Source organism: Triturus cristatus, chromosome 1_2 (genome assembly GCF_964204655.1).
Source record: "Triturus cristatus chromosome 1_2, aTriCri1.1, whole genome shotgun sequence".
Taxonomy (NCBI): domain Eukaryota; kingdom Metazoa; phylum Chordata; class Amphibia; order Caudata; family Salamandridae; genus Triturus; species Triturus cristatus.
Genome location: NC_140580.1, coordinates 890,133,063 through 890,146,541, shown reverse-complemented (window position 1 = coordinate 890,146,541; position 13,479 = coordinate 890,133,063). Strand labels below are relative to the sequence as shown.

At 39.9% G+C, this 13,479-nt stretch overlaps 1 protein-coding gene across 1 annotated transcript in view; it reads left to right on the top strand.

Moving 5' to 3' along the window:
- The window catches only part of LOC146868232 (ATPase family AAA domain-containing protein 3-A), a 347,678-nt gene that overhangs the window by 8,089 nt on the left and 326,110 nt on the right, over nucleotides 1-13,479 (top strand). The window lies entirely within an intron of this gene.

Below are 13,479 nucleotides of genomic sequence, written 5' to 3'. Positions count from 1 at the left end.
TCAGGTGCGAACACTGGATTTCACGGAGCAGAACAAGTTAATAAAAATCAAAGTGTGTAAATGGTTCCGCAATACTGGTTGCAGTGCAATGAGAGTGATTCAGACTCATCTCAGTGACGGTGCCTGAGGGGGGAGGAAGAGTGCGTACTTGGCGCATCCTTGGCAGCAGGTCAGTCGGGTCCATTTGTTAAAGGGAAAGTGGAAGGTAATGATATTACATTCCTAGTGGACACTGGTGCTACCCGTTCTACTATGAGAGCAGCAGAAATTCTAAACCTACCCCTCTCGGGAGAAACTATCCAAGTTGTACAAGTCCTGAATAAGCACATAAAGACACCAGTCACAAATCCAATAGCGGTTTATATTGGTAATTTCCGAGACATGCATCGTTTTGTGGTATATGACTAGAGTCCAGTAAATCTCTTGGGTAGGGATTCATTGTGTAAGATGAATTGCACCATCTATTGTACACCAGATGGTATTGTATTTCAGAGACCTGATGAAGATGTTGAATTTAAGATGATGCTAGCAAAGCAAGGGACAGAAGTGTATGAGTTGTTTTCACTTATCACTGAAGAAAATTTGCCTGAAGAATTAAAAAGTGCAGTAAGATCAGATGTATGGGACTTCACAGGAAAGGAGTTTGGTCTAATGACAAATGTAGATCCGATTCCAATTACAGTGAAAAAGGGTGCTGTATATCCAAATACACCACAGTACAAAATGAGTCCAGAAGTATTTGCAGGAGTTGCTCCTGTGATAGACTAAATGATTGAACTGGGAATCCTGAAAGAAATACTGAGCAGTCCTTGTAATTCGCCTATTATAGGTATCAAGAAACCCAGTGGGAAATACAGAATAGTGCAGGATTTAAGAAAGATTAATAAAATTGAAGTACCCTGTTGTCCATTGGTGCCAAATCCATCAGTGATCCTTTATCAAATTCCATGTGATGCTGGATGGCACACAGTGATTGATTTGTGCCAAGAATTGTTCTCGATTCCTTTACACCCGGAAAGTCAATATCTTTTTGCGTTCTGGTTCAGAGACCGTGTTTTGGCATGGTGCCCAGTTCCTCAAGGGTACACAGAGAGTCCTTCAATCTTTAATCAGATTCTGGAAAAAAATGTTTAGAGACTTTAGTCATGCCAGGAAATTCAGTTTTGGTTCAAGACATTGATGATCTGTTAGTGGCATCAAAGACACGAGAGGCATGTGTGACAGATACAGTTGCCTTATTGCACCATTTGGCAGAAGGAGGACACCAGCAAAGTTACAATTTTGTAAACGGGAAGTTCCGTACCTAGGACACAAAATAGAACAAGCATTTGCAATGCAATGGGTCTCACATTTTTTTTTTTTTTGTTGGCATTGTAAATGACGAGGCCTTTTATTTATCTGTTTTGAAGAACAACCCATAAATAAAAGGCATGGTCATTTACAATGTCAATAGCTCAAGCTCGTGCAAATGCTAGACCTATTGCATTGCAAATGCTTATTATTATTTGTCATCTGGGTGATGGGGACACAATGAGAAATGTATAAAATATAGACGAGACAGACTAGAAGAGGCTGCATTTCGGGAAGGAGGGAGTTAAGCAAGCTAGATTGCCTTTTAATTTGATCTCTCAACATACTATTGACTATTATTGTTGACAACACCAGTTAGCCAGACTGAAATTGGAAAGAAACACTGCAGTCCCAGGTGCGACTGTGTAAGAACATGTCCATGAATAAGGGAGTTGCTATGCCTGGTTTCTTGACTTTTGTGTTATATTTAACAGGGAGAACTAGTGTTTGTGGGGAAAAATACCAGCGCCAAAGAGCAACTAGAGTGATGCCATTCAAGACCAGGGCAGGAATGGAATATGCAGTCCATTTCATTGAACCCTCCTGCAAAACTGGCTCACTTGGCTGCATCGCTAGATTCCCCACAAGAGGACAAAAGCACTCCTGCTACAGTGGATTCTCCTGATTCCCACCCAAGCACCTCCCCAACAACACTATGCAAGCTGTTGTCTGCAAGCCAACAGCATCACAGTGCGAGGAGCGGCCTGTGTCAATACAAAATAACAGCAGACGGATCCAAGCTGTTCGTGATTTGCGTCGCCCAAACTCCATCAAACTTTAAGAAGGTGGGATACGAGGATTATGTATTCTTATATAACACTATTTCCAGCAGGAACACTCTTATCTTGTCAAAACACGGACCAAAGGACGTTCGCGGATTGTGTCAAAAAGGCCAGGACATTTCTAGAGGGGGTTACAAGGGATAAATGCTTTAAGTCTGAGCACGTAAATATGCGTGCAAGCAGCTCCCACCGAGCACCTGTGAAAACGAGTAACTACAACAAATATCACTGGGAAACACACCAGGCACTATAAACAAAAGAAAAGCAAAAAAACAAAGAAATGATGCACACCAGGCACGCAAAGCCCATTGGGTTGAAAGTGCTTCAGCAGGCCGAGCTGACTGGGCTGCGGCTGCAGGATGGTTTACTCAGCAAAACATCTGACTGCTCCAATCTGTGAGAAGATTTGTTTATACTAAGCATGGGCCCACATATGCAGCCTTACTTAACTTATGTTAACAAAGCATATCACCGCTTTGTTTTGACCAGATTTCGTCTGAATCAGGTCCCTTGGCTTCTGGCATTTCCCCTAGGCTTTTTGAAACCTGATTCACTCAAACCCTGCCCCTGTGACCATTTTTTCAGATCAGGACACATTACATTACATTTCATGTTTTTTTGCACCTTTTACGACCCTCTGCGCAGGAACCATATTTTACCATTGTTTAAAGACTGCCAGTTTGCCCAAGTGAGACCGGCTCTGACTTATCTTCAAATGTTACCCTCCCCGACAGTTTGCCTGAGGGTTGCAAGCTATTTAATAGCGGCTATCAGATACAGGAAAAGTTTGCTGGCGCTAGAGTCAGTCTGTTCTCTTACTTAATGTGCACTTTATGAGATAGTTTCAATCTGCTTTGGTCATATATTTAGTGCCTTTTTGTACTTTATATTGCTGCTCTATTTGTAGATTTATATGTGTATGATGAAATTGTTAACTGGGATGCCTTTTTATTGTTTTGCATAAGCATTTTCAGAAAACAACTTTTTAGTGTGCTTTAAGGTTTTATGTATTAATACCTTTCGATTAATTGTGCTTTTATGACTCTTGGCTGTCGAATAAAGTATCTTTTGACTTTGACTGCTCCAATCCTCTTGAGGTTTAACGCTACATGCACCATCCTTCCTTAAAGCATTTATTTTTCCATCTTCAGCCGAGGCGTTGCTTTCTTGATTCTTCACCCAAATGCGCAAACCTGCAACAAGCTTTGTGTGTTGATTTATGTCAAAATACCGGTGAAAGATAACGCTTTCACATACCAAAATCCCCCCCCCGCCCCCCCAGCAGGCGTGATAATTGCTAACAGATGGCGCTGCTGCTCGCTCCCGCAAGGGAAACTCCATACATGCACGAGTACTAATAGGAAACCATGCAAAACATGCACGAGTTTCAACAAAAGCCCGGAGTGATTCCAAGAGGTCACTCCAAAGCAGAGCTTGTGCGCTGCGTAGGCGAGACCTAAAAAGGAGTCAGAAAGGTGACAACTGAGAGAATTAATGTGATCAAACAAATGAGCCCGCCTAAAACACAGAAAGAAGTTCAAATGTTTTTGAGAATGGTTGGATACTGTAGGCAATGGGTCAGTGGCTTCTCACTGATTGCAAAACCTCTACAGAGGTTGACACGAAAAGATGCTAAAGATCCGATTGTGCTGGATGATGAAAGTATGGAAGCCTTACGAAATTGCGAAACAGTCTTTGTCTAGCACCTGCATTGGAAATGCAGATTATACAAAGGATTTTGTGTTGTACTGCTGTGAAAGAGGTGGGTGTGCACTTTCAGTCCTAACTCCGAAACATGGAATGGCACGACGTCCAGTAGCATATTTCTCTGCTACTTTGGATACAGTGGCCGCAACATTGACAGGCTGTTTGAAAGTAGTGGCTGCTACTTGCGTGAGTCTGGAACAGAGTGAAGCAATTGTTATGGGACATCCAGTCAAGGTGTATGTGCCACATTCAGTTGAGATCCTTTTGACCCGTACCCGGACACAGTATATGACCTCTAGTTGGCTGACTAAGTACAAAAGAGTGATTCTGGGTGCTGAAAATGTGATTGTGGTGAGGTGCACGACTGTAAATCCGGCAACCCTTTTGCCGGATTCATATTGTGAGGAAGTGAGAGAAGAAGCGGATCATGATTGTTTGGATGTGACAGAACTATGCACCAAGCCTAGGTCAAACATAGAAGACGAACCATTGGAAGAATCAGATTGTGAGATGTTCATTAATGGGTCATGGCTGAGAAATGAGAAGGGTGAGCTATGTACTGCCTATGCTGTTTGCACCATAGCAGGAGTTCTTGAAGCATCCTGTCTGAAAGGGGTAAACTCTGCCCAAATTGCTGAATTGATAGCTCTGATTAGAGCGTGCCAAATGGCCAAAAGTCTGAAGGTAACCATATTTACTGATGGTCAATATGGATTCGGGGTTGTCCATGGTTTTGGACAGCTATGGATGCAATGGGGATTTCTGACTTCTTCAGGTTCCCCTATACGTAACAGCAAAACTGTAAAAGAATTATTGGATGCTTTGCAATTACCCAAAAGAATTGCAGTGGTGAAATGTGCCGCACATAAATCAGGAGATGATTATGTGACGAAGGGCAATAGATATGCCGATCAAGTAGCACGTTTCTGTGCACAAAATTTAATCGCCTTAAACAGAGGGATTGAAAAGGAAAATACCAATAGCCATATTATGTTAAGATCTTCTACTTTTGGAATCTTGGGAGGAAGTTAGACAGCTACAGGAAAGAAGCAAGTGATGGGGGAAAAATACATTTGGACAAATTCAGGATGCAGGTAAAGGGCAGGAGACGAGGTGCGTGTCTATATAGACGAGAGACCAGTCATGCCAGACAGTTTACTATCCCACATGGCCAGGGTGTACCATGGAATTGCGTACGTTGGCAGAGATGCCATGATCAGATACTTCAAGCAGTCATGTTACAACCCAAAGTGCAGGGTTATTGCAGAGAGCCTTTGTCAGAGGTGCGTCACCTGTCGGCAACAGAATCCAGGCAGAAAGACAGTTGTTAGTTGGGGACGAATTGGAAAAGCAGCAGGTCCTTTCACCCGACTCCATTTGGACTTCATAGCTACCCCCTTGCAATGGGCTGAAATATGTGTTGGTTGTTGTCTGCTTGTTTTCTCACTGGGTAGAAGCCTATTCAGTGAGAAGGAATGACAGCTTGACTGTCGCAAAGCTTCTACTAAGAGAACTGATTCCTAGGTTCAGATTTCCAGTCACTTTAGAAACAGATAAGGGAGCACATTTCAATAATGAGATAATTTGAATCATCTGTGCAGCATTACAAATTGAACAGAAGCTGCATTGTGCCTATCGACCCAAAGCATCTGGAGTGGTTGAACAGAATAATGGCACTATAAAATCTAGGTTAGGAAAGGTGTGTGCATCCACAACACTGAAATGGCCTGATGCTTTACCCCTTGTATTGATGAGTCTTAGAAGCATTCCTGACAAAAAGACGGGTTTGAGTTCTCACAAAGTCCTAATGGGAAGAGCAACGAGACAAGCATACATACTTGCAAACAAGCTGATGAATATATCTGATGGTCTAGTGCTTGATTATTGCAGAGGATTGGCTGATCTGATGCGTTCTGTGTCTCATCAGGTTGGAGAAAATGCCACTACAACACAGCCGAATCAAGCTCACGATCTGAGTCCTGGTGAATGGATTCTTGTCAAACACATGAGGAAATCGTGTTTAGAACCCAGGTGAAACGGACCTTACCAGGCGATATTGGTGACGACAACAGCAGTGAAGTGCGGTGGCTTGCCAAATTGGATACATTTCAGCCATACCAGACGAGTCCTAGGTCCACTTGAAAGACAAGAAGAGAAGCAACTGGTAAACCAAAGCCAAAGACCAGAGGCTGAAGTGTGTGAAGCTGAAGAATCTAGAGTGACAGATTCTGAAGAACAAACTGATGATGAACAGCCAAGTACAAGTCAAGCAGAGTGGGCACCAGCTACTGGGTCACGTGAGTCTGCTGTTGAGCCAGAAGAGAGTGAGCTTGCTGTCAAACAAGGAGAAAGTGAGCCTACTGTTGAGCCAAAAGCAAGTGAGATTACAATTGAATCAGAAGAAAGAGAAGTTATTGACAATCAAGAAGAAGAACAGGTAGAAGAAAGGCCAAATAAAAGAACTTATGAACCAGATACAGAAGGTGAAAAGGTAATTCAGACTAAAACCAAGAAAAGGTGACAGTTGGTCAGGTTGCGTGAAAAGACTGAAATACACTCTTGTAAGAAGAAAGTCAAATAGAAGACCAGAGCAAAGTAATGAGGTCTCAAGTCAAACAGAACAGGAACATTCAGGAGAAGAATTAATACGAAATACAAGGAGAGTTAGAATTCCAAGTAGGAAATACAAAGCACCAGAATGGACTTACGTCATTTTGGAGGAAATTGAAAGTTCTGATCCAAGTGAGGAAAAAGACAGTTCTGACACTGAGCAAGTTGATGGAAGCAAATTAAGACCACCTTAAGAGACCTGTGAAAAAATTAAGGTGTAAAATTTGGTAACTAAAAGAAAAACTGAATGACTCAGAAGATCAGAAGAAAGGGGTAAAGAAGAAAGCCTTGAAGTGTAGGAGTACACTATTTTTCCCAGAATTTTTGTTTTTTTTAGTTTAGTGTTCATAGACTTAAATAGATTTTTGTTAGAATACAAAATGGCTGAAGCAGAAGTGACTGAACATCCCAAGTCTAGTCTAAAACGTAGATGATTAAAGCTTGCTTTTGTAGTGTCATGTTATTAACGTTTATGTGGATATTACTAACTGTCCTTGTACCTATTCTGATGGTAGCTAGTAACAGAAGTAATACTATTGATGTGACAAGTGAAAGAATGAGTGATGTTACTAATGGAACCCCTAATACTAAAGTAGAACAATTGGATGGAAGCATTCTCCATCATTATAAATCAATTAGGGATTTCTCGTTAAATGTGTTTACTAAATTGTTGTAGGAGTACATTGATACAATGAATGTGAGTGATTATGTGTGCATGCAATAACCTTCGTCTATCTCAGAGGGGGTGACGTACCATCACCTACCTTTAACATATGGTGTGTCTTAGAGTGTCCTAATGAGCCTCTTCTATGTGACGGGGAAGCTCGAGTATCATTATTCCAAAATAGATTTAGTGTTTTCTGAAATACCCGTTATAAGGGAGTTGAATTAAGTTTTAAATAGTAAAAATGCACGTTATATGGGAGAGTCTTTCCATATTACCAAGGCTTTAGATGTAGAATATGCTTATAAAAACAACCTAACATGTAGTTTGCAGGGTGAAGAAAAAGTATTCATATAAATGGTAGAAAGTAGAAGAGAAAGTTTCCAAAAGAAAGCTGCTGAACAGAAGTCACAGGTACCACCATAGGCTTTCAGAGAGAGAAATTATGAGAAAGGCGAGACATACGCTGCAATGTCCCTGGACTGGACTCAAAAGGGAAAAATATGTTTGCTTAGAATGAAAACCAACTATAACAATTATTTCATTGATACTAGTGAATGTGAGCATACTTTCCAAATTACTGAAGGTTGGGGATTGAAGGGTGGAACTGATCTGTTTTTCCGGGATTCTATTATGTGTGTGGTAAGAAAGCCTATTATAGGTTGCCTGCACATTGCTTTGGTAGTTGTTATTTTGCTATATTTTTTCCAAAGGTCTATCACATGGACCCAAACAACAACAGACTAAATGAAGTAAATAAAGGACACACGTAACTAGTGAGCACATTTTTCAGAGATAGTAGGTGATATTTTTGGTACACTGATACACTCAGTTGGAGTTGTTCTGAATTCTCACAAATTTGAAAATGATCCACAGTGGTTGATCGTTTATCAACAGATACTGCTGGTGGGTTCCTGATGATTGACACAGAAATGGTTGCAATCAGATCAATGGTTTTGCAAAATCAACTTGCCTTTGATATATTATTAGCAAAAGAGGATGGAGTCTGTGTCATGTTCAAAATACAACACTGCTGTACCTATATCCCTGATAAAAGTAAAGGTATTGAGGGATACATTAAAAATATTACGAAATTACATGAAGATTTTACCCAGCTGGAGGTTGACGGTGTCTGGGAGAAACTTGGTAAGGGTTTCTCTTCCGTAGGTAAATGGTTTAAAACCTTTAGACGTAGTTTATTAGGAAAGATAATAATGCCAATAATTTCAGTAGCTATAGTAGCTTTAATATAGCCTTATAGCCCGGGCTATACCAGCAATTAAAGGCCCGCTTCCACGTTCGAGGGCCTTTAACAAGGGACCGGGACTTTAATAGGCGGTATAGCCCTGCTACAAAGGGCTATAAGGCTATTAGAACATTCTGCGACTAGAGAGCAGAATGTTCAAACAAATAAAACAAAGGCCTCTTGAAGCTTGAGGGGATTAATCCCCTCGAGAGCTCCTAGAGGTCTTTGTAAAACATTGAATGTTGCTCTGTGGGCTTCTACAGGCCCGTAGAAGCCCGGAGCACTCCATTGTCTTCAATGGAGCTCCTAACATTCCAATGTTCTAATAATAGTAACAACTTATAAGTGTTGTAAATGTAAGAGTAGAAGAAGAGACGTGACAGAATCAAAGAATCAACGAAGGGCAAGAAAAAAAAGAGATGAGATAGAGCTAGAAGACATGAAAGGAGAATACTATAATATGATGAAAGATCTAGACGAAAGTGCCATAAAACGAGAGAAGAATACTAAATGTTAGGTAGATGAAGATGCACTTGGTATGGTAGGTATTTTATGATGGCTCCAGTAAGCCATCAGAGGGGGGATTGATGGAGCAGGATTTCTCGCAAAGAAACCTCCTCGGATTAACACCCCTATAATACATACTAACAGTGTGCAGTGACATTCTAATGTGCATTACACATGAACATGAGGGAAGCTGCTTTATGCATAAGTACGCTAACGTAAACGAATGCGTGAATAGACTAGGTCGTATTCACATTTGTGCTGTGAAAGAAACGAGAAATAAAGCATGACTAGGCCGCATCTTGCATCCTGCTTTAATAATAATTAACGCTGTTTTTTTTTTGCTTTAAGCTTCTGCTAGGAAAATAATACCGGAATAGTGCAAAGGTGGGTGGTAAACAGTGAGAAGTGCATTATCAAAAAATTAATGAATGTTAAGTTTACTTTTGCCATAGTGAGCTGAATAATCCGCCATTATTCTTAAGTTAGCCATATAGATGAAGCTCTGAAGGATGAGTGAGAGAGAGAGCATGTGATCTAAACAGACGAAAGTGCGGAGTGCCACAGGTTAAAGGCTGGACTGAACAGAATGTGTAGTTCGTCTGCCAAGAAAAGTGACTAACCTTGGGATCCAAGACCATTTCCGTTGATGTAATAGAAGAAGCAGCATGAGAATAATTATGAATGTATAGGACATTGTAATAAAAGAACGAGTTAAGGTTGATGTAATAGAAAGGGAGGTCTTACAATGGACACGTGCTAGTAATTAATAAAATCGCATTGGTGTGACAGACCACCTCCTGAGTCCACCAATCAACTGTCTAGTTTCGTGAAAATGTTTCAACTGTTGTGGGACGGACATGTAGGTTTTAGGGTATAATTGGTGTGCCTTTGGTGGTGTGGTTGGAGCGCGTCTTTCCAAATAGGTGTTCGAGAGGGGTGATGCGTCGCTGTTCGTCGGTTTGCGAGGAGGCGTAGCTGTTACTGTCCTGTCCCGCTCTTGGGTCCTGAATCTTTGTTCCCTGACTCTAGCTCAGGGAACCCCCACTGTCCCCTCGGCCAAGGGGGTGGTATTTCACGGTTCCTTTGGGTTTGTATTATTCTGACTCGTACATTGCATAAATATTTGGCAATGTATTTCTGAATCTGATGTCTCTTGACCTATCCTCTCTGCCATATGATTATTTGTTTTGCATTGTCTTTGCTGAAACTGATGTCTCTTGATCTATCCACTCCTTCATGCACATTTTGAATTGATGATGAGACTGTCACCAGTTGCGTATGCTGATGTTATTTTCTCTCTCTCTTGTGAATTTCATTGTTACGCACTGTGACTGTATGCAAATGAGCACGATGTTTTGCATCATAATGAGATAAAGCTTTATGAATCTTACAGAGAGTCTGATTATTTAGCTGAGTAGATAGTCAGTTAGATAATGTGATATAATTACCATCAACTATTCAAGTAATTGGTCTATCGACCGATTGGAAAGAAAGTTGATGTATTGGTTTAGTTATGTATCTAGAATTGTCATAATAAACTTGCGGATAATCCAAATCTTACATCATTAAAACTTGACCCCCAGTGCGTCAGGGATTTGGGTGAATGTGTATGAGCCATTTGTATGTTATTGAGTATTGATCCCTGATCCAGGATTTGGCTGGCGCTGGATCCGAGCTAACCAGGCTGAAATAACCATGATCTCGGCGATGCCTGCCACTGGATATCTCAATCAAACCAGTGTGATTGCAAAGAATCATACATAACAAAAAATATACTTTTACCAGGGCATATATAAAAATTCCTTCATACTGCAGTTCAGTTTCAAGATATGTTAACATTACCCTCTGCCCCAACTTATAAGACAGACAGACAGACAGACAGACAGACATGGATGGATGCGCAGCAAATGATGAAGTCCATATATTCACAAGGGTAAGTTTCTATGCTCGTGGGATTGATAGAAAGCAACTCATGTCCAACTTGTCATTGAGACACAAGGGATTCATGGTGTTACATTTCTTTATCCAGAAGATTTCTTTCTGTAGCAGCATCTTGTTAGAGTCAGTGCCTTCTTTGAACATCACGATTATCAGTATCCGAAACCGTAGTTGAGCAATTTTGTGTCGCTGTTCTATCCAATGTACCACTAAGTTGGATTTCGTGTTCTTATTGCGAATCATACTCTTATGTTCGGTTATCCTGATCTTCACTTTCCTCTCCGTTTTTCCGATCTACAGTAAGCCACAAGGACACTTAATACAGTAAATGGCATTCAAAGTGTTGCAATCAGCTGTGTGTTTTAGGACTACCAATACCCCTGTTCTTGGATGTGTAATGTTATCCGCTACAATGACGTTGTTACAGTGTGCACAATTGTGACATTTTTTCATGCTTTCCAAGTTGGAGCTGACCTTTTTGCATCCAGGTGACAGCAATTCCTTGATGTTTTTAGTTCTAGTGTATGCAAACACTGGTCGGTGAATGAATATGTTCTTAAATTCTGGCTCTGTGTGTAAGAGTTCCCATTTTTTTAGAATTGTTTTTTTAATGCATCTTTATTTAGTAGAGAATTTAGAAACAAACACCATTTGATTATTTTCCGTTTCTAGTTGTTTAATTAAAAGTTATTCACGTTCTTGCAACCCGATGCGTTCTTCTGATTTCACCACAGTTTTAATAGAGTACCCTCAGTGTAGGTATCTTTGTCTTATTTGAGCAATGGCAGATTCACATGTTTGTGTATTAGAGGAGTTTTTTACTCATCTGTGAGTATGACAAGTTTTCAAGCAATTGCGGAGCATGAAAGCCATTGTCAATGTAAGGAAATATCAGTTGGTTTAGTATGCACACTGGTGTTCTCAGTTGTCATTTATTTCAATCCATACTTCCAAAAATTCCGGACTAGTCTAGTCTAGTATTAGTTAATTTCATCCTATCGTTTCTGGTATTTAGTTCTGTTATATTCTTGATGAGAGTATTTTCCGTGTTCCGCCAAATCCCCCAAAACTATTTTCAATGTATCTACAATAAAAGACCAAATGTTCATTCCATTCCTCCAAAGCGAAAATGTGTTCTTGTTCAAACTTCGTCATGAATATATTGGCGTACATGTATAGCCCAAATGGGAGAAATTTAAAGTGTAGACAAATGATCTGCAAAAATGTTCAGAATATGGGACATTTTTCTGCACTTTAAATTTCTCCAACATAAAAATAAGGCTGTATTTTTCACTTATAAACATGGCACTGTATCGAGAAAATTAAACCGAAGAGTTAATGTTTATATGGATTCCATAAAACTCATCATTTTGAATTTTGTCACATTTACAAACACCAAGCATTTTGCTCCCAGTGGCCTGTAGACCTATTCATAACAGGAAAAATACATTTGTTTAAATGGGAGGAATTTAAATTGAATAAACATACTTCATAAAACATTAAGATGTATTTGGCTTAATTGAAAGTGGAGAAAAACATTAATACCTAAAGTTTTCTTCATTTGCAATTTCTCCTATTTTTAAAAAAAATACTATTTTCAATTATAAAATTGGCACAGTGTGTACTGGCCACTGAGAGGAAAAGGCCTGCTACTTGTAAATGTAACACTTTGAAATGGGAGAAAATTAACATGAAAAGTTAATCCTTAAGGTAACTTTTCATTTGAATGTTCTCCCATTTAAAAGCATTCAGAAACATCGTTTTATTCTCATGACTTCACAAGGACTTTTATTTAAGAGCTAAATACCTCAGTGCTTCAGTTATTTACCTCTGTGACCCAGCGTGTGTCATAAATGTGACTCCAGCACTGTGAAGTAACCTTAATGTTAAAAGAAACATGTGACCCTGTGCTTATTTAAAAATGAGCTCAAGACTGCAAGCTATTTTGAAGGTGTTTAGGAGCTACTGGTAGCTTGCAATCGATTGGTTGGAGACACCTTTAAACTTAAGATGTTGATTCTGACACATTCACTAAGCATTCCCCAGATGCAACTGAAACATCATGTTTTAACTATGTTACCACCCTATCACCTATCCATGTTTGTTGAACCCTTTAGTGAGTTCTCTCGCTTGTTATTGTGCAACTCCCCGATCAGACTTGCTTTTCTTTACATGAATCACTGTAAAAATATAAGTTCCTGACAATATCTTGAATATGCAGTGGATCAGTTGCTAAATAATGCCACTGCTACAAGCAAGCAGTTCTGGACTCAATCACTTCTTTCAGTTTAGTAATAGTTTGGAACTGGGTAGCTTTGCAACTGATGTTACAAAGAAAATATGTCAATTGTGGAAAGCTGCCACTTCTTAATTGTTGATGAGTTCTTATTTATATTTAAAAGGTATGTTAGTCAATCCATATATCCTACAAATACTTAGATCTACACAGATTCTTACCTTTCCACCAGGCTTTCTGATTGGCACAAAAAACATTGATACCTTGCAGTAATTATGTTTGTCTTCAACAACCTTGTTTTTTCCACAGTGCCTGTGTTCTTTAGCAACAGTGACATGCTCCTCATCTTGTGCACAGGAACTTTTGTAGATCTTTGACCCAAGTTTTATGTCTGCGTTCTTTTACCCATCAAATGTGTACATCATCTGTATTTGGATAG